General features: G+C 40.1%; 2 pseudogenes across 1 annotated transcript in view; both read left to right on the top strand.

Annotated features, from left to right (window-relative positions):
- The window catches only part of LOC147033681 (NACHT, LRR and PYD domains-containing protein 12-like), a 154,157-nt pseudogene that overhangs the window by 11,206 nt on the left and 120,211 nt on the right, over nt 1-22,740 (top strand). Inside the window, exons 4-6 of the transcript XR_015055599.1 lie at nt 1,575-1,740; nt 6,849-6,878; nt 9,976-11,731. The product of XR_015055599.1 is annotated as an NACHT, LRR and PYD domains-containing protein 12-like (transcript). The remainder of the gene's footprint in view (nt 1-1,574; nt 1,741-6,848; nt 6,879-9,975; nt 11,732-22,740) is intronic.
- On the top strand, nt 117-1,090 carry LOC147033682 (histone H3-like; annotated as a pseudogene).

Here is a 22,740-nt window from a genome sequence, read left to right as displayed (position 1 = left end):
TCTGGGTTTCGAGTTTTGCCATGCGCTCAGCAAACATGAATGCCAAATTAACTTCGTCAGCTCAAACAGGGTTATCTGTCAAACTCCGTTTACCTAGGGAGGTGACTAAATTAACCGAGTTTCTCTGGCTAACCCAGTGAGTGTACCCTCGCTAACGAGAACTGGGGTACAACTTCCTGTCTAACAACATACTTGTACACTGTGTCAGACCAATGGAAGAAAGGACAACTGAGACAGATTTGAAATAACAAGCAACAATTATTTACACACATACAAGCAAGCAATGTTGAAAAGTGCATTATTTACAGCTCTTTTTTCTCCAATCAAGCAATCGTTAAAGTGAGTATTTTAAGGCATAAGTTAAAAGGCCCAGAAGAGCAGACTTAACACGAACATGTATTCTGAGACAAACTTAATGAGACAAAAGACATATGGACATCATTCAATCCAGGAAGAAGACTCGAAGAACCGAGAGAAAGAAAACAGACCGTGGAATCGACTCCTTCCCTCACCTCACACAACCCAAAGGGGCTGTGCTGGTCCAACTATACTGGGGTTGGGGGGGGGTGAGGAAGATGGGCAGTGTGGTGGTGATACTTCGTTATGGGAGATGCAACGGCGTCTCTGAGACGTCTGTCATTTGCTGCCGTTTTGTTTTGAATTGTTATTTGGTTTTTACGATGGCCCGTACTCAGCAGACTGCCCGTAAATTGACTGGTGGAAAAGCGCCACGAAAGCAGTTGGCAACCAAAGTGGCACAGGAAAGCATGCCAGCCACCGATGAGGTGAAACAACTGCATTGATATTGTCAGTTACTGTAGTGCTTCGTGAGATCCATCACGAGTGAAAGTCCACTGAGTTGCTCATTCGCAAGCTGCCGTTTCAGCGCCTCATCCGTGAAACCACACAGGACTTGAAGACCAACTTCAAATTCCAGAGCACCGCTGTGTTGGCGCTGCAGGAGGTGAGCGAGGCCCACCTCGCCGGTCTGTTTGAGGACACTAATTTGTGTGTGATCCATGCCAAGCATGTCACCATCAGGCCCAACGACATCCAGCTGGCATGACATATCCGTGGCGAGCGAGCTTAAACCTGTCTCTTTTCCAGCTGTGATGGCGTTGCAGGAGGTGAGTGAGGCCTCCCTCATCGGTCTGTTTGAGGACACTAATTTGTGTGTGATCCATGCCAAGCATGTCACCATCAGGCCCAAGGACATCCAGCTGGCATGACATATCCGTGGCGAGCGAGCTTAAACCTGTCTCTTTTACAGCTTGCTGTCTTCTTGTTTGCATACAAATTGGATTCAGTAGTTCCTCGAACCTTTTCACGTACTCAGCCAATCCTGCAGTTGTTGCCCTGTGCACTCTGTTGAGCTCCATCAAGCTGCTGCCTCCTTCCCATCTCAGCAGTTACATTATCAAGATGCTTTGATTTTTGTAAAACATTTTTTGCATCATGAGGAGTTTCCCTGTTTTGTTATCTAGTTTATTGATTTCCACTTGTGGCCAGTTTATTATTCAGCAACTGGACTGGAATACTCATAAAATACAGTGTGTTTGTGTACGTGTGTGTAGGATTTTGAAGAGTTCAAAAGGAACAAATCCAACAATCGTGCAAATATTCTGCTGAGTCTCATCATGGAGGAGGGAGCAGAGTGTTTCCGCTCTTTCTGTGCAATATTATTACAGGATGAAAGAATGAAGGTTCCGATGTTAAAAATGATGAACAACTCGGAAACGGGTAAGAATACAAATCATCACATTAGCCTTTAATAAGTCGAGTGCAATTCATTCAGGTTTCTGTGGAATTACAATTCCCCATTTACAGGTAGTTACCTCCAGGTTGTTTGTTTGTGGGAGTATTAGGATCGCTTTGTGGGAAAAGTTGATGCAATGGATACCAGGTGACTCTACCCTGGACGTTCTGCTTCTGCTTTCCCAACAATGGATGGAGGTCCCAAATGACAACCATGAGATCAGAGCCATCTCCCGAGACATAGCGCAAACTTTCGATATGGTCAGGCATCCCGCACTGTTCGCCAAACTCTCTTGTTTTGGTATCCAAGGCAATTTCCACTGATGGCTCACAAACTTCCTCTCCTGTCACAGTCAACGCGTGGCTCTTAATGGCTCTCTCTCTCTCATCTCCTCTTCCTGTCCAGGCTGGAGTTCCTCAAGCAGTGTCAATTCTATCCACCAATTCAAACAATTCAGTCAATTCTATCCAACTTAGTTACAGTTTTTAAACAGTCGCTATTAAACTGGGGAAGTTTGGAGGAAAGTCAATGTGATTATAGCATTATGGACATATCGCGTCTTCCTCAGACGAATGGCTCAGAGCCGTTTTGACTTGCTCGGCCTCAAGGTAAGCAGCAACGATCTTTTGCGAACAAAGCTGTTTAGATGAGTCTTTAGGCATTAATGATGGAGGTTGTTGCAAAAAACTTGCCCCCCTAGCCCAAGGGGGTTTTTAATGCCTTGGGGGAAGTCTGTGTTAAGGTGTACACCCATGTTAAGATAGCTAATGGTTGCGTTCTTCCAAGGCCGCTTCCCACACCAAAGTAACATCATCAATGATTATAATAGCACAATATTAATGTTATGACAAAACAAAATCCCCCCTCAAGGGGGTTATGTGATGCGCAATATCCCCCCCCCCCCATGATACCCTCACATAAGTAAATTATACTTTTGGGAATTTAGAATGGTGAGGTGCAGTTCTCACATCTCTTTTTTCAGGAGAATGATTGAGTAGTATTCTCTGAATCACCAAATTCATAAAAATGCAGCATTTTGATGGTAAACAAGTATAAAGGGGTAGAAAATGGCTTCTGGGGAATTCCAGTGATGTACTTAATAAATGCATCGCCTGCACCGCCCAAGGCTGTACCGACATTAAATCGGATGCAATGACATCAAGTCAAGTCAATGTTATTACTGAACAATATTCCCCTCCCCAAGGGATTTTCGTGGCATGTGATATTATCCCACCCCCCCCCCTTTTCCCAACCGAAGTAAATTCTATTTTTGGAAACTTGGAATGGTGAGGCACGGTTTCCAATTCTCCGTCACCAAGAGAATGATTGACTAACATATTACACGGGCAAAAACGACCCGTCACTTCGCTGATGGGGATATTAAGGGGGGAGGGAGTAAGAAGGAGGGGACTGAGGAGGAGAGTGAGGAGGTGTCTGGAAATGGAAGGCAGTGTGAGGGGAGGGCAAGGGAAGGCAGCTTGAGGGGAAGCCATGCGAAGGCAGCATGAGGGTAGGGTCCGTCCAGACATAAGCACCATCCAGGTATACTAAGAGGGACTGGGGAGATATAGAGGGGTGGAGGAGAGAGGAGGGGCGGTAGAGTAAGAAGGAGGGGAGGGAGAGAAGAGAGAGGGGAGTGAGGAGGGGTGCGGAAAGGGAAGGCAGTGTGAGGGGAGGGCAAGGGAAGGCAGCTTGAGGGGAAGCCATGGGAAGGCAGCATGAGGGGAGGGTCCATACGGACATAAGCACCATCCAGGTATACTAAGGGGGACTGGGGAGATAAAGAGCGGTGGAGGAGAGAGGAGGGGTGGTAGAGTAAGAAGGAGGGGAGGGAGAGAAGAGGGAGGGTGAGGAAAGGGAAGACAGTGTGAGGGGAGGGCAAGGGAAGGCAGCTTGAGGGGAAGGCAAGGGAAGGCAGCAAGGGGGGAGGGTCCATCCGGACATAATCACCATCCAGGTATACTACGGGGGACTGGGGAGAAAAAGAGGGGTGGACGAGAGAGGAGGGGTGGTGGAGTGAGGAAGCAGGGGGGGAGCAAGGAGGCATAGGTGAGTCAGGAGGGGTGGGAGAAGTGAAGGCAGCATGAGAGGAGGGGGAGGCAGCATGATGGGAGGGTCCGTCAGGACATAACCACCATCCAGTTATATTAAGTGGGACTGGGGAGAAAAAGACGGGTGGAGGAGCGAGGAGGGGTGGGAGAGTGAGGAAGTAGGGGGTGCGAGGAGGGATAGGTGAGTCAGGAGGGGTGGGCGAAGGGAAGGCAGCATGAGGGGAGAGGAAGGCAGCATGAGGGGAGGGGAGGGGAAGGTTGTGTCAGGTCAGGTCAGCTATGGAAGCATGCGCCAGAGAAGCACATCGCTGCGTCCACTTTCCGCTTTTCCTCCAGGGGTAGTGTGATGGGAGGGGATGGCAACATGAGTGGAGGGGAAGGCAGCATGAGGGGAGGGGAAGGCAGCATGAGGGGAGGGGAAGGCAGCATGAGGGGAGGGGAAGGCAGCATGGGTGAAGGAGAAGGCAGCATGAGGGGAGGAGAAGGCAGCATGATGGCAGGGGTAGGCAGTGTGAGGGGAGGGGAAAGCAACATGATGGAAGGTCAAGGGAAGGCAGCATGAGGGGAGGATCTGCCCAGACGTAACCACCATCCAGACACATATGGAGATAACCATCATCTCGACATAACCACCATCTGGATACATGCAGAGATGAGCACCATCTGGATATTTGCAGAAATGACCACGATCCGTGTATAAACACTGTCGAGAGAGAGAGAGAGAGAGAGAGAGAGAGAGAGAGAGAGAGAGAGAGAGAGAGAGAGAGAGAGAGAGAGAGAGAGAGAGAGAGAGAGAGAGAGAGAGAGAGAGAGAGAGAGAGAGAGAGAGAGAGAGAGAGAGAGAGAGAGAGAGAGAGAGAGAGAGAGAGAGAGAGAGAGAGAGAGAGAGAGAGAGAGAGAGAGAGAGAGAGAGAGAGAGAGAGAGAGAGAGAGAGAGAGAGAGAGAGAGAGAGAGAGAGAGAGAGAGAGAGAGAGAGAGAGAGAGAGAGAGAGAGAGAGAGAGAGAGAGAGAGAGAGAGAGAGAGAGAGAGAGAGAGAGAGAGAGAGAGAGAGAGAGAGAGAGAGAGAGAGAGAGAGAGAGAGAGAGAGAGAGAGAGAGAGAGAGAGAGAGAGAGAGAGAGAGAGAGAGAGATATGGGAGGATGCTGTGGTGTATTAAGATGGGGTGGAGCAAGCATGGGTGAAACAGAGAGAGGAGTGGGGGGTAGTGGGGGTCAGTGAGTTAGCAGAAAATATATTATACTTTATGATCACCACATGCACACACATGCACACACACACACACACACACACACACACACACACACACACACACACACACACACACACACACACACACACACACACCCACACACACACAGACACCTGGGGGGAGTCCCTAAATTACAGATCCAAATATACCCATATATGTACCTCTACCTTGAAGCAACTGCTGACTGCACATCCAGTTCAGGACACGAACCATACCATCGTCAACTGTATAGCACTTGGAAAGCGGATTATGCACTCAAGCAAGCACTCCAATTAAATGTTTGGCAAGCAATAGCGACGTCCGAATGTCCAAACTATTTCTGAATTAGACAAATGAACAATTTTTTTTAGCAGCCATAATTGCTGCTAAGATCAATAGACAGACAGACAGACAAAGTGAACCAGTGTTCTCCTTTATGCCTCAGCTGTGGACACCACCTTCCACTTTTACAGGGGAAACAGACTCAAAAACATCACTGATTGTCACCTGCAAGCTCTGCCAGGCCGCCAACACATTATGGAAGACTGAGTGGCCATGTGGCTCCAGGAAGGCAAAAGCACAACATCTGAGATGTGAGGGATCGAGCAAAACTGACCCAATCTAATTATAAATAACTCCAGAACAAATGTTGCCTTTCTAATGACGTTGACCGGCGAGAACGAGAACTTCAGATATTTAACTTATTCTGGTTGTACCACCAACAACAACCATTACCACCACTACAATACACTCATACTGTATATTCATGCAGTTAAGTACAGATATCTTGCCGCACCCATGCCTGCTTGAGTGCAAGAAAAAAACCAGAGGGTTGTCAAAGCCACCCAATGCTCGCCTGTTTATACATTTATCGTTTTTCGTTTTTCGTTTTAAAAAAATTTATCGTTTCACCAACTAGTCTAATAATATTTTTTTTTTATAAAGCATTGCATTGAAGTCTGATCCAAATAATTTTAAAGCAATATATGTATTTGTAAATTGTAATCAGTAAACAATAGTGTGGTAGATAAAAACATTACAAAGGAAATAACTTGCACCAAAAACTTTAACATTTTCACGCTCACACTCACGCTGATGCTGATGCTCATGCCGGGGGTATCGCCGTAACTCTCTGTTCTTCGAACAGGTGAGCCAACAACTGGAAAGCATATTTCAAATTCAAAAGCCCATCTGCTTTGTATTCAGATCTGTTCTTCTGTATGCTAAAAGGTACCTTTGACCTTTTCACCAAATTCTTAATTTGTCTTCTCCATATTTTCATAAAAGAGCTTTGTTGAAAATTTGACAACAAAAGCTCAAATTATCATTTTAATTTCAGTTCAATTGGATGAAAATTGACGATTTTATATAATGCTGACCTTTGACCTTTTGACCAAATTATTCATTTGCCCAAAACAAATTTATTTATTCATTTGACAAATTAATTCATTTATCATATTCAAATGACCAAAATATTCCATATTCTCATAATAAAGCTTTGTTCAACATTTTATGACAAATTCCCCTGAATATTGCTGTACTGTAATATTTCATGTGCCCAAGGTCAATGTCAAAATTAAAACTTTAAAATCTTCATCAAATTGGTGTAAAACCATGATGTAATGGCACTTTGGTAAATCGAGAGTATGTCCCTGGATGATGAGAGGAACAGAGCACAAAATATTATTATGATTTATTTTTAATCTTTTAAACTAATGTTATTCTTGAAATGTTTAATATTTAACAAAAACTGATAAAATTATGTTTTCCCAACGTTTTTACAATACATGTCTTGTGTATTTGTTTTCCAGACGAGACGAAGAATAAATTGACAGTTTGGGGTAAGTCCTCCAGATTTCACTTCACTGATGATTAGATTTAAAATTAGAAACAGACACGAATCAAGGATTGAAAAGATGTCTTGCTTTTAAAGCAATGTTTGACGGAGAGCACTAAAAGGTAGAAATATCCATGTTTTTAATAAATAACGATTAATGATGTTCGGTTAGTCAGATCCATCCCCGGTTGGATTTTTATATAAACGAAAATAAATGAAATGATTTTACATACCCAAAACTACACCACTTTTTTAGTCAGTTCCGAAGGAAGTGAATTATAAAATGGGGGTCCATGTCCATCTATGCGTCCGTCAGTCCGTCCGTCCGTCTGTCCACAATCAATCTTTCAATCATTAATCTGCAACCTGTGCTCAGAAGGACTTGAAACTCGGAGGGATGATACTTGGGGAGATGCTGCAGAACCTCCCTCAATAAAATTTCTGATTTGTCACCAATTGACTTCATTAATTAGTCGAATCAATTAATCTTCAAAGTCCTAAACCTTGTAGACTATTCATCGTTTTTGCTTCTGATTTGGTATAATGGTTCTGTGGAACAATGTCTACGGCGTGTTTGAGCGTTTTTTTACGAATTTTTGTCCAGGAGGAAAGATAATGAGTCTTAATGAGTATGAAGTTCATTCGGCTCAATTAATCTTCAAAGTCCTAAAACTCCAAGAGTATTCATATTTTTTGCTTTTTGTATTGTGTAATGCTTCCATGGAACAATGTCTGCACTTTATCGCAGTGTTTTTTTTTTTTCTTGAATTTTTGCCCAGGAAGAAAGATAATGAGTCTAAACGAGTACAAAATTCATGAGGGCCAGAATAATAACAATGAATGTTAATGAATATATCCAATATCGTTGAAGTCGGAACTGACCAGAGCCCACGAGCCGTCAGCCCATATGTGGGGGAGAATGAGAACGAGAGGAGGACACAGGGTACACAAAATGAATGCAGTCACAAACTCTCAATCTTAGAAGTGGAGGGAAAACCTGGAAAACTGGAAATAGGTGAGCTTAAACTACACTTCAACCAATGCCATACACTGCATAAAATACACTTCCAAAAACAAGTTATCAAGAATTTGATGGACTTCTTACGTCGGGGTGGCCCGGTCACTCCATTGGCTCAATTCAACATAAATCCTCAAAAAATAATCTACCAAGATAAAATTTATAAACCTATATATTAACTAACAGTCGTATGTGGATAATTCTCCATCCAATAACACTCATTACCTTCGCATTCTGTGAAAGGTTATGTTTTGGTCGGCGTGTATTTATTTATTTATTTATTTATTTGTAATCTTGTGATTCGTATAACTCAAAAAGTATTAAACCGAATTGCATGAAATTTGGTGGGATGATTGGGTATTAGCCAGGAAGCATTCGATTAGATTTTGGGATCGTTCGGGTCAAAGGTCAAGGTCAAGGTCACGAAAAGGTCAAAATCGTCTTTTTACGATAACACGGTCAATTTTTATTCAATTTGCATGCAACTAACGCCAAAATGTTCAGAATTCAACGCCTCATCTTGTGATATGCAATATGACACAATGACGCCCATACTCTTGTTACCGGTTAGGGGTCAAAGGTCAGGGGGGTCACGACCTTGAAAAATATGCGGTTTTTGTCATAACGCGGTCAATTCATGTCTGCTTTACATGAACCCAGCACCAAAATGTTCAGAATTTAATGCCCAATCTTGTGACACAATGACGTCAAAACACATGTCACTGGTTGGGGTAAAATGTCGGGGGGGGAGGTCACGCCCTTGAAAAATATGCGGTTTTCGGCATAACTCAGTCAATTCTTATTCGATTTGCATGAAACCAGCATCAAACGAGATTACCTTCTCTTGTTGAAACGTTGTATTCACCGAGCTTGCGAGTGAAGACTCGCCAAAATGACGTGAGTTGATTGTTGTTTAGTCCGTAGCCCCCGAAAGTCGGGGGGGGGTCATGACATTATAGATATGTGGTTTGTGTCATAAGACCATTCATATGAAACCAGTTCCCCACACTCATACCAAGAACAAAAAAGTAGTGGCGGCGAAGGTATGCGCTCTATGAGTGCCCGTTCTAGTTAAACTTTGCGATATCAACGTGTAACAAGAAAAATGAGAGACCCAAAAATGGCTGTTTGTTATTCTTCTTATTCTTTTCTGACAGCCCAACTCAAAATTGGTTTAAACACCAATCTCCTTCATTATATTGTGGGAAAGGTGCATCATTTTCTATGTGATGCATTTCTCTTGCATCATTTTTCTGGAAGCACGGGTGTGCTGCTAATGCAGTGCCCATCACCAGTAAGCTGGTACTCATTTTGCAGACCTCGGAAGGATGACAGGCTGAGTAAAACCACCTGGTGTTATTTCAAAGTGGCTCAAACTCAAGACCCGAAGATCTTAAGCCAACACGAGGCTTCAACGTAGAGTAATTTGATATGACCAAGTGATCGGTAAAAGACAACTGAATGATTGCACTTGTCAGCATGGCTGAAACACAGAACATTTCCCAGAAAACCTGTTTGGCTTGATTCAGATTTGTGCTCCAGTCCTGTTGTCAGATCGTCAGACCTCTTGTGAATTTGGTGGTGTTGTCACATCTCTTGAGATTTTGGTGAATGTCCATTTCTCCAAATGTGTTTCAGGATTGTTCATATTGAGTATCCATGCTTGGGCACACCTGAATGTTGCACAATGTGAACTGATTTTTAAAGCACAAGATAACACAAAAGTACAAGTAAAACTCGGCCCCACCTTCCCCGAAATTACAGTTTTTCCTTCCTGAGAGCTTTCTTCTGTATCCATCTTGTCTTCCCCCCTGCAATCTCCCCTACCCCTCATCCTTTCTCATCGTCGCAACAATGGGAAATGCCCACTTACCTTGTTTGTCCATTTCCATCTATTTTGTCCCTCGGTCCTGCATTTTGTCTTTCCTCGATCTTTTTCTGCTGTTCCTTTAATCCTGTTGCATCCTGATCCATTCTGTGGTTTAGCTTTTATACAGACTTTGACTTTGCATTGAAAAAAACTGGATGAAATAAACTTTTTTTTAACTCATTCTGATATTGGTTATATTTTCTTCTTGAACAGGGAAAGCTCAGGAAGAATTGAAGGAGGAGTTGTTGAAGAACTTCAGGACAATCAAAGACTACAACTTCGCATTTGGAGAGTGCTTGAGACTCGGGGATCGGTTTGTGGAACCCGTGATTGTGAAGAGCAAACCAGAAATTGAAGTTGAATCTACAGAACACGAGATGATGAAACCAAGCAGAGAGTACAATCTCAAGAAGACAATTGAAGATCGGGTTTCCATGGAAGACTTGTTCAAGCGAAAGATGTTTTGGATGCAGCACATGACCAAGGTGCTCATGTTTGGTAGTCCTGGAATTGGAAAAAGCATGCTTTGTAAAAAGCTCGTTGTTGATTGGGCAGAAGAGGATGAACACATCAAAAACAAGTTTGATTTTGTGTTTCTTTTGAAATGTAGGAACTTGAACCACATATCAACGAAAACCACCCTGAAGGAGATTCTCTTGAATGAGTATCCCTCCCTGAAGGACGTTGTTGATGATTTGCTGGAAAATGCTTTCCGGGTCCTTCTAGTTCTTGATGCTCTGGATGAGATGAAACATCCTCTAGATTTTAACAACGTTTGAAAATCTCCACAAGAACCACACAAGGTCGGATCCATCATCGCAGGACTTTTACAGGGCACTCTTCTGAGTCAGGGAACTGTACTGGTGACCACAAGACTCGTTGGTCGACAATGGCTCCAACATGTAGATTATGATCCCAACTCCACTTGTATGGTGGAGATTGTGGGATTCTCTTGTGAGAAAACTCAGGAATTTTTTGAGAAGTTCTACAAAATGGAGTACAAAGCAAAGCAGGTTCTCCAGCATGTATCAGAACATGAGGTTTTATCATCTCTCTGCTTTAATCCAGTTTTCTGCTGGATCACTGCAACCTGCCTCAGCAGGTACTTTGATTCCCATGAAGGGAGCACACAAGACCCTGGACCCAAAACGATGACTGAACTTTTCTCTCTTTACCTTCACTTGCACTTGCAGCACCATGGAGGGGAATCCCTAATCAGCTCGCCAGATTCACTTCTTCGTCTGTGTCGTTTGGCATTTCATGGAGTGAAGGAAAGAAAAATCTTGTTCAGTGATGAAGATTTGAAGAATGACATCATCAACCAATCATCAAGGCCACTGCGCTTCCTACAAAGGCGACTACCAAGACCCATGGCCAGAAGAAGGCTGAAAGACAGAGGAATCTCAAAACCACCTGCAGCATTTATCTCTGAGGTTTTTGTGAAGACGGAAGTTGAAAGTGTTTGCCATTATGAATTCTTCCACCTGACTGTGCAGGAGTTTTTTGCAGCACTCTACTTCCTCTTACCTCAATGTAAAGAGTCTGTGGATGAAGTGTTTGTGAAGTCCAAGAACAGAGATGATGATCGGTTTCAGATTGTTCAGCAGTTCCTCTCTGGTTTGTTTGCTAATAAACCAAGAGATATCCTTGAGAGACATTTTAAATTGTCAACAAAACCAAAAGAAAAAATCCACTCCTGGCTTCAAGAACACAAACAGAGTAATTTGAATTGTTTCCATTGTGTGTATGAGCTCCAGGATGTGGAATTTACCAAAACCATGATGAAGGATGTGAAGCTTCAAAAACTCACACAGAGCATGACCTCTCCTTTGGACTGCACCGTGGTGGTTTATGCTCTTCAAACAGCAAACAAACCCGTGGACTCATGGAGGGTCAAACTCGGCTCCACACATCTCACACAAAGGATGAAGATTCTCGCTCCAGCCTTCCCTCTGTGTGAAAAGCTTGAGTGAGTCATTTTTCTCTTCTTTCTAACAAATTGTCTCCACGCAATCTTCACATGTTTCACTCTTTGACATCCACTCTTGTTTATCATTATCATCATCATCATCATCATCATCATCATCACTCCCAGGCATCCTCACTGGTAGCACACAGCCCCAAGGAAGCCGCTACTCGATTGGGATTCCATCACAGATGGAGTGAAGATGAAATGTTAAATAGTTTTCTGTATTGTGCGAGATGAGAGCAAGTTGTGATGAATGGGTTTATTGTGTCAGTTTCCAGGTGACAGTGCTCGTTGAATCGGTCCTGAGCTGGATCAAGTTTGGCTTGATAGGTTTTAAGTGAGGAAAGGTAACTGAAATAAAGTGGAGATCATGTTAAGCTTGAGGAGGATGGGATGGGGTTTTCACATGGATAGAGATCATGTGCTGTGGTCTGTTGAGTTTGTTCAAATAAAACCCGACACATCGCTGATGGAAATATTTAGACGGGGGGGGGGGGGTAGTGAGGAGGAGTGAGGGAGATTGAAGGAGAAGCGACGTCTCACCACATGTCGCTAAACACTCCGGGAGAGCGGTGGGTCTTTCAGAGGAGTTAAGCATGAAGGGAAGGGAATGAAGGGCATTTTCCTCCAGTTATTGAAAAAATTGCGCCGGTGTTTGTGCCTTTATTGAATATCTGCACACGTTTTGCATAAAAAATGTGATAAGCTCCAGAATCTCTTCACGAATTTCGAAATATCAACTGTCGACTTGATCCGAGCAGCAGTTCAAACTGCTAAAAAAAACTGGAAGACTTTCGATGCATTGCCTCAGGTGATGTTGTCATGAAAGAAGCGATATAGGACTGTATAGTGTGGCAGGCTCGTGTCTACCTCATTTACAATGGACGGGAGACAGCACCAGCTGTGCCAGCTGTGCCATCCCCAGAGCCATTCAACTCAAGGCACCCAATGCCAAATGACAATGAACCACAAGCAAGCAAACTGGAAGTGATCATAGACCAAGGACGACCAAGGAGGCCAATGTATGGGAGTCAAAGCCTCAAACGAAACCCTGGAGGCACACCAAAAGTGTGCGCTGCATGCAAAGTTGTGTAGTTGGGTCAAGGCACCCCTCCACTTGGCAGTGAGGTCATGCGGCATGCTGCGGTGCTTCTCGTGTCTGGTGGCGTCGGGGGATCTCCTTCACACTTCATGATTCCTCTCTCTGAGGCCTCTCCTGCGCCGTTTTGCCTGAACCACTGGCAAGTGAAGAAGGCATCCCACTGCAGGGCAGGATCCTCGCTGCCATGGCAGGGGTGAGGTGCACAGCAGGCCCATCCTGCGCAGCTGTGAAGCAACGCTCTCAACATTAAAACGAAAATGTTGCTGTTTGGGCACGTTTTATCACCCTTCCCTTCCACTCCCCTCCCCTCATGCATGCCTCCTCCCAACCCCCATCCTCACGCCCCCTCAATCATCCCCCCCCCATCACCCCACTCAACATTCCCATCAGCGAAGTGGTGGCTTGTATTCGCTGGTGTGTGTGTATGTGTGTGTGTGTGTGTGTGTGTGTGTGTGTGTGTGTGTGTGTGTGTGTGTGTCTGTCTGTGTGTCTGTGTGTGTGTGTGTGTGTGTGTGTGTGTGTGTGTGTGTGTGTGTGTGTGTGTGTGTGTGTGTGTGTTTGTGTGTGTGTGTGTGTCCATTGGGACCATACTCTGTGCAGAGCATTGGTGCTGCTTAAGCAGTCTCTTTGGCTATTGGGCACAATCCAAGATGGGCCGCCACTCCAACACAGTATACCAGCATGCTGACACTCATTTTGCCGACCTTGGAAGGATGGCAGGTTGAGTTAACCCCACCTGGTATTAATTGAACAGCTGAATGGGGTTTGAACTCAGGACCCAAGGATCTCAAGCCCACCACCCTAACCATAAAGACAACACCAAGCATATGTGTATGTATATATGTATGTATATATGTATGTATATATGTATGTATATATATATATATATATATATATATATATATATATATATATATGTATATATTTATATTTACGTACAATAAATGATGTGTATATATGTAAATGTATATGTATATATATATATTAGTTACGTTTCTAGGGGTGTAAGAATCCCTTTAGGATGGTTGGATATGTATAGCTTAGTATGCTCTGCATTCAGGTAGTTGGCCATCTCACCATATTAAAGAGGGAAACGATAGCATCAGAGTTGTCCTGTTTTAATGTGCATCACACAAAGGGTGATGTGTTGTCAACAAATAACCTGGGTTTAAGGTAAAGGAATTGCATGTGGGACTATCTGCAAAACCTTGTGTGAGGAACCATGTGAGGCCTTGGGAAAGAAAGGGGTGGCGCATCAAACAGTGTGTCGTGAAAGAAAATAGAGAGGGGAGGAGTTTTGACGCCTCCTGAGGGGAAGAGTTTTTGAGTTAATCATGGGTCTCACGAGATAATTAAGGGAAGGAGCAAGAGAAAATCTTTGTTTGAGACCTGAGAAGAATGGTTTCCTTGCTCATCTCTGATGTGGCTCGTGTTGCTGCCTCGTGCTGCTCATCTTTCTGGTTTGTCATGTCTGCTTCATCATCCTGCTCGCCTGTTCCTCGTCTGGTTCATCTCTCTGGTTCATCTTGCCTGCTTTGTCGCTTGCTCACCTGTTCATGGCTGCTTCCTCACCATCTTTGGTGATGTCTCGACAGGAACTAAGGCCTCACTCAGTTCTCGTTTTCCCTTTCCCATCTGTGCTTGATGTTTGGTGCTCTAGATTTCCTTAGTTTCATTGTATTCAAAATATACTGTACCATTGTCCCAAGAAGGAAGCCAGACATTAAAATGTATGTGCAGGTACAAGCACGCGCGCGCGCGCACACACACACACACACACACACACACACACACACACACACACACACACACACACACACACACACACACACACACACACACACACACACAGACGGAATAAACTCCCACACTCTCTTCAATCCCATTCTTCCCTCCAGGCCTTCAAAACAGCTGTTCACCACCACCTCTTATCTTCCCCCATCCAAAACCTCGATCTTTTCTACCCCCGTTCATCCACCCCAAACCCACCTCCTTCAAATTCCCTGCTTTACTTCCTGAATGTCCCTGTAATATCCATCTTCTATTCCCCATGTTCCCCGCCCCAACCCTATCCCTCCACAGATCTCCCAATGTCTTTGTTCCCCACTGTTTTGTCCTTCTCTCTCCCACCCCTCTTGTCGCATTTCCCCCTTGCTCGTAGTAGATTAATGGGGTTTCTGAGGCACCCATGCAAATGAATGGGGAAAATGTGAATTGATCCCTGAAAACCCCTAAACAGGAGGCTAATTCCTCCCATACAAATGTATAGGGAGAACTGTCTGACTCGAGACCCATCAGGACAAAAAGAGAAGTAGGATTTTCTGCCATTCAAATGTAAAGGGAGAACTCTGACTCGAGACCCATCAGGACAAAAAGAGAAGTAGGATTTTCTGTCATACAAGCTCATGTTAAATTGAGACTGTCTCAGGGCCCCAAAAAACCTCATACAAATTAATAGGGGAAGTTTTCTTGATCAAGGCTTATTTGGTCAAAAGAGGAGAATGATTTCTTACTCCACTCAAAGAGTGAGCCAACGAATATTTGATCATGTTTTATTTGGGTTTTTCTATAAATTAATTTTCCTATTACATTCATGACTATCGAGTATGTTCACAAATATTATTTTACAACTTAGTTGTTGGTGTAAATATCTTTGTTGAGATATATATCTTTGTTGAAAATATAACTTCTCTTCATGCTCTTGTTTGACGACCACCTGAGCCACATATCATTTTGAGAGTATAGTAAATTGTTTTTCCATTGTTTCATTGATAACCATCATCAAAGTTTTCAGTCCATTCAAGGATATTAATTTTTTTCTTTACATCCTCGAACCTATTTGTAATTAAATTTATCCGCTTATTTGTTTTATCTACTTTTACCCTGGTTATTTCTTCATTAAGACTTATTTGATATTTCTCACATTCTTTATGTTTTCCATTTAAGTACCAAGGTTGATTACATCTCCACTCTTTAGCTTGGTTATTGCTTGGTTCTATCATTTATAAGTCAGTAAAAGATGGTAGTAGTTCCTCAGCACTTATACTTATAACCATAAGGGAGACTATTAATTCCATTCTCTAAAATATATCTTTTATCATCAAAAGCTCCCAATGCTTTCTTATTTATTTCTTCTGTATATAATTGATGTTTATAACTTCTTATTTAATTCATTTTTCAATACTCTTCCTACTTTAAGATTAAACAGTTGTAATAATGTTTAAAGTTTATTGTTTCATTTCTTATTTTTTTTCTTTATTCCCTTTAACTTATTTTTACACCTTTCAATATTATTTTCAATGTATGTAAAAGCATAAGCCTTTGATCTCAATCCTATAAATTCACTCATAACCTTCCCACCCAATTCATCTTTAAACTTACCAATAACCTTTTCGTTATTTGATGAAAACAACACATCACCAGATTTATAATTACTTGTATCATATATATCAATATTATCAAACATATCCTCATATACATCTCCAGTCTTTATTTCTAATATAAAACTATCTGTATCCATAAATAACAATGACACATTATCCTTATAATTTAATTTTAAATTATTATAGTAACAGTCATACATAAACAACTTTGACAAATCAAGAATTGATGTTCCTATATAAATAGGTTTATCCATTTCAATACTCTCTTTTTTTAAAATGAATAGCACAAAGGTTCTCTGAAAATACCTCCACCCGTTCAAAACATGGTTTGTTAATTAACTTTGAGGCCTGTTTCCAATATGTAGCAAGTCTTATGTTTTCTCGATTCCTAACATTTTCCATAGTCTTTCCAAATACAGCATTACAGTAATCCCCCGTTTATCGCGGGGGTTACGTTCCAAACCTCCCCACGCTAAGTGAAAATCCGCGATGAATGGACGCCTCCCCAAAAAATCGACTCGTCTGGTCTGGTCGGTTTGGCAGTGATTGGGGTTGAGGTGCCGGAGATCGACTCATCTGGTCTGGTCGGTTTGGCAGTGATTGGGTTTGAGGTGCCAGAGATCGACTCGTCTGGTCTGGTCGGTTTGAGGTGCCGAAGATCGACTCATCTGGTCTGTTCGGTTTGGCAGTGATTGGGGTTGAGGTGCCGGAGATCGACTCATCTGGTCTGGTCGGTTTGGCAGTGATTGGGTTTGAGGTTCCGGAGATCGACTCGTCTGGTCTGGTCGGTTTTGAGGTGCTGGGTATGAGCAGTGCTCGTCGAATGGCGGCAAACCTTTTTCCTTCCCGAAGCATATATCGAGCACCTTAAATTTCTCCTGGAGCATCCCAGGACCTTCCTCTGGCGCTTCGGTTTCTTGCCAGAAGCCTTAGAAGGTGCAGGGCGTTTGGGCGGCATCATAGGGCTTGGAGAAAAAAACGTAGAAAATATTCGAAGTTCACAAGCGAAACTTTGTCTCGTGCGTTGTGTGACTGGTCGAGCACCACGCGTTATAATTTATTGCTTAAATAATTTATATTTTATATATTATTACCACGATGTACCGGGGGAATCCGCAGAAAAAATTAGTTACGTTCCAAGGGAAAACCCGCGATGAACCGGGGGCGCGATAGGTGAACCGCGATGAAGCGGGGGTTGACTGTATTCATTAGTTCATAAAAGTCCTTCTCAAAATCTGTTTCTGCGTTTTTTTTCTACTTTTTGTATTAAAATCAATATAGTCCTTTAACCATGGACTTTGTTTAAATTTCAAAATCCTATGAATATTCCTCACTCTCAACCCAGCAGATAAATATTGTCTCAAGTTCCTTAGATGTAAAACATAACTTTCTTTATCATTTAATGTAGTAAGTAGTTTTTCTGAAGATTTACCCTTTATATTAAATGACTGTTGGTAATCACTTAAGCATTCTTTTCTTGGACTTTCTTTATTAGAGGCATAGGGTAGGTCTTTATGTTATTATGAAGTTCTTCAGGGTATTGTAAATCAACCTCAAAATACTATCCAACTTGAGCCTCATCCAATTCTATTTGAGAGGAGATAACAATATCAAGTAAAACTTTTTCATAATGTTTTTCTTTAACCCATTTAAGTTTCCCATAAGGTAAAGATTGAGACATGGCCCACCCATACAAATTGTTAGCATCATAATACATCAGGTAAGAGTTGTCCTCATTCTTATTATAATCAGGAAGATATTTGTTATTTGCTTTCGCATATCTCTTGGAACATACTTGAGATATTCCTCCTCTTTTAGCCTTCTCTATCATTAAAAGCATATCTATATCACTGATTAATTCCAAATTTTGTTTTGTCATTTTTAACATAGCACTCCAAGCCAAACCCGGAACTGTGTAATAGTGAGCGGGGTCTAATCCATAAGAATTTTTATTATGACAGATTGTTCTAAAAGTTTCAAACACATCAGGTAATAACAGTACATCAGTTTTAAGATATAAATCATGATATTCCCCAAGATTATTTATATTAAACTTCTCCCAAACCTTTTTAGCTTGTGTATAATCTTCATCAGAATATGAGTATGACTCAACTTACCATGGAAACTCTCCCTTGACGGAAGTTGTGTTTCTTTAAACCTTTCAAATGAATCTATATCGTCATACGGATATATTCCCTTTTGTGATAGGAGATCAATCTCTTCTTGATTTGAGAAATATGATTCAAGACTCCGGAAGTTTTTAATATTTGATGCTAACTCAGATAATGAATCTCCCATAAACTTGTATGTGTCAAGAAATATGATATGGGTTATGGGGGATGTATAAATTGTTTTTGTGAATGAGATGTATTTTTGATCTGTGTTTGGAATGGCGAAAATATTTCCGAATGTCTTTGAAAGTTCATTCATAAATAGATGTGTGTCATAGTGAGCGTTATTGTGAAGAAAGACAGGAATAAAATTTGGAGGCATGTAATTAAGATTACATTGGGAATGAGCTGGACCTCTATATTTACCAGTAAGATGATAGTGATCCCTAACCTTGACCCCTCCCTCAATTTCCTCATCACAAATATGACAGGTACTGTTCTCTCTAAATTCCTTTTCCTCTTCCTTTGTTAATGACATTGGTTTCTAGGTTTTCACCATTATTTCTCTTCGTCTTACACAATCTTTTTCCAATCGTCTTACAAACTCTTCTGAGGCATCTTCCCCCTATAAAGTTCTAACTTGTTGTACTCATCACCAACAGCTGATTTGATATAATAATAGAAACCACAAGGAGTATGTTTTGGTGTATATTTGAATATGATTTTTTTGAATTATGAGAAACAGTATCTATCTTTTCAAGGATACTTTCAAAATCAGCATATATCACAAATGGATGTTTTATAGATTTGTTAAAATCTTTGAATGATATGTTTTAACCTGCTTTTGGTAAATTGATTACGGTTGATTTATGATCACTACAATATTTCGAATGTTTATTTAATCGTTCTTTTGTGTGAAAGGAGTTGAGACATCATTACAAGGATACGTTTTACATTTTCTCTTATATATTTCTGATTTGGTTATTCTTCAGAAATTTTGATGAAAGCAGAATGTGGTTTTTCCTTTGAAGTAAAGTGGAGAAGATCAATGTGTGTTTCATCATTTTTATAGTTGTTTGAAATTTTTAATATCTGAACTTTGTTTGTATCCGTTAATCCATATACATTAATAGATAGATTATTCATTTTCTCAAATTTAGGAATATCTCTCAATGACATTGGAAACTTTAAATCTTTAACATTTAATGTATTCTCGTATTTCTTATAATGTTCAACCCTTTCAGGATTCCATTGTGGAGGATGTAAGTGAGCAAGAACAGACCATAGAAAACATTTCTTGTCTTTGTTTTGAATTTTAACAACGGCTTTCTTAAGTTTTATCTCTTTTGGTAAATCACTGTAAGAAGAAGAAGCTTGAAGAGGATCTGATTTTAAGATGTGTATATCTAAAAAGATTATTTTTGTAATAGTCAATCCACTACCTACTACAGTGTTATCAACATCTTGTTCTTGTCTGGACATCATTGAAAACATCACATCTTACAAGATCTTGAAATGATGAGATAAAGTGTGGGTTTGTCCTCATATAGGGAGTAGTTTCATCGTATTTTCTTACCATTTTCAATTTTACACCCATATGAAACTTCTGTTTTCATTTCACTTGATGTGTTTTTAATTATAGTTTCGATACTTTGTTTAACCATATCAACAGCTTCCATGATTGAAGATGGTCCAGGGTCTTGAAAACGAAACAATCTTATTTTTGTATGCCCTTTAAATGCCCCATCAATATTTTCAATGGAGAATTTAGCTTCCCCTTTTTCATTGTTCTTGTGTTTGCGTGATTGAAGATGTCTTATAATTATTTTTAAGAATATCATCATCACATCTTTCACAATGTTTTGTTTCTTGGTGAAGTGGAGATATTTGATGAAATAGATTAAATGTGTGTTTGTTGCTTTGAAGGTGTTTTTTATAATATTAATATTCATGATTACAAACATCGCAGTACGTTGCATTCACCATATTTATATAATAAAACTTTGCTGAAACTAAAATTTTCTTGATGAAAATTTCGTTTAATTTATAGGTGAATCTGTGCTGAAAAACCATTTTATCCTCCAACTTTTTTCACTTAATAAATACAATGTTTCAAGACACAAAAGACAAGTTTCAATCAATCTCTTCATTTGTAAAAGATACTGAGAAATATGTCAAGGAAGGAAAATTGAACAAAGATATATATCACAACTATTGGATAAAAACAATTATGGTAAATAATATGAGTTCTTCAATTTCCTTCAGTGGAAGGGCTTTTAGTATACCTGGAAGAACATCAATTAAAGTATCTCTAACAAAAGTTTCTCCTCTCCTTCTGGTAAAATATTCAAAACTAGAAAAAGCAATGAAACAAGAAAAAGTATCAAAAAATAAAAACCTTATGGATGAAGCTTTAGAAAGAAAAGATAAGACCATCTGTAATATGCAAGGAGAAATTTGTATTTTTTTCAACAACCCTAAATATGTAAATCCTGATGAAATAAAGGATGTTAATATACCAGGTGAAATGACATTTCGTTCAATAGTAGTGAAAGATCATTTTCAAATTACCTTTAATATAAAAAAAATGTTATAGTTGAATCTGGTAATGAAAAAAAAGTATATAGATATCAATGGTAATGTTGCTTCTTCTAATGAAATATGAGTCAATATTCAACTGAAGATTTTATAGATTATGAGAGTGATTATGACAGTTAGGAAAGCAGTTTTATAGATGATTCCGAAGATGAATTTTAGTTTAAGTAAAGTTTTACTTTATAAATATGATAGATTTTGAGCCTCTTGAATTCCCTGATTCTCCATATGACAAATTTGAGATTTGTCCTGCATCTGAAAGACGGCGATTAAACACAGAGTCAAAAGCCTATAAACAATGTATATTCTGTGATTATCTTCTAATTAATGATCATAAAAAATATAAAAAGGAAAATTATACTTTTACATTTACACCAAAAATGAATGACTTTACAAGATTGGTTAGAGAAATGAATGTAAAGTATGAGGGTGATAACACACCTTTCCTTACAAGGGAAGAAACTGAACATATTAGAGAAATGTTCAAAGGATTGTTGTTATATATTATTCATGCATGTGATTTTCAGGGAAATATCAACACAAGATATTGCATAAATAAAATAATGGATTATCTTGAAATTAAACCTCAACTTAGGATAAAATATTGAGTTTTTAAAAAGCCAATAATAAATTATATAACCTGTTATCCAAATATATAAATGAATGATTTTTCACCCATTTGGGAAAATAAGATAAAATTTAACAATCATAAAAATCTTCCAAATTCATTAAGATGTCTCATAGTTGGTTCAAGCGGATGCGGAAAAACCTGCTTAATTTTGAAGAAGCTCCTGACTCCCAACCTTTTAGATTATGATAATTTAGTAATTTTCACAAAGTTGAGTTTTCAACCTGAGTATCAACTCGTCTCAAGGTTTTAATGCTGTTCTTCAAAAAGTAGATATAATCGGTTTATTTAAACTTCACAAAAAACTAAATGATTATGACATTGAAGATATAATACAACTATTTTGTGATACACAGAGTTGTAAAAAGAAATCAAAACCGATAACTTGTATTGTTAGAGATTATACAGATAATATACCGTCTCCCCAAGATTTGGATAAATCAAAAAAAGAGTCTCGTTATCTTTGATGATTGTGTTGATGAGAGAAACCAAACTGTAATGGACTGCTACGACACAAGAGGGAGACATTCTTCTTGTAATTGTATTTATCTTAGTCAATCGTACTTTCAAATTCCTCGTCGTTCCATCAAAAACAATGCCAATACTTTTATTTTATTCAAGTTAAATTCAATAGATATAAACAATTTTTGGAGAGATAATTGTTCTACATTACGTAGTAAAAAGGAATTTGGGGATTACATGAAGCACACGACTGAAAAATATAAATCTATTGTTGTGAAACAAGATGAGATATTAAATGATGTTTTCCAATAAATAAATGGATGCGAAAGAAAGAGCAAGAAGATTTCAGGAACATCAAGAGTTGGTTTCAAAAGTTGTAAAACAACAGGAAGACATAAAGAAAAAACGCAGACAGAAACTACCGGGTGAAGAAGCATTTGAAAGAAAACAAGAGAAATTTTTTAAACCACTTTAAAAAACTTCCAAAGAAAAAATTGTAGATGTTTCCAGAGTTCCCACAATAGAATATACTCCGAAAAAACTTCAAATGATAAAAGATTTGTCTCAAATGACGGAGGAAGAATTAGAGCTTATCGGAGAATTAGAATATGATGATGAGGAATTATTTCAACAACTGGAAGAGAAAAATCGACCTCCTGATTATATTGTGAATGCTCTTCAAAACAATGAATATTCAGTGGAATCAAAAACCAAAGCAGGACTCATTC

This window comes from Eptatretus burgeri, chromosome 2, assembly GCF_056783735.1.
Source record: "Eptatretus burgeri isolate ZD-2024b chromosome 2, Ebu_testis_v1, whole genome shotgun sequence".
Taxonomy (NCBI): Eukaryota; Metazoa; Chordata; class Myxini; order Myxiniformes; family Myxinidae; genus Eptatretus; species Eptatretus burgeri.
Note: the sequence above shows the minus strand (reverse complement) of the source record. Positions and strands in the feature narration are given on the sequence as shown.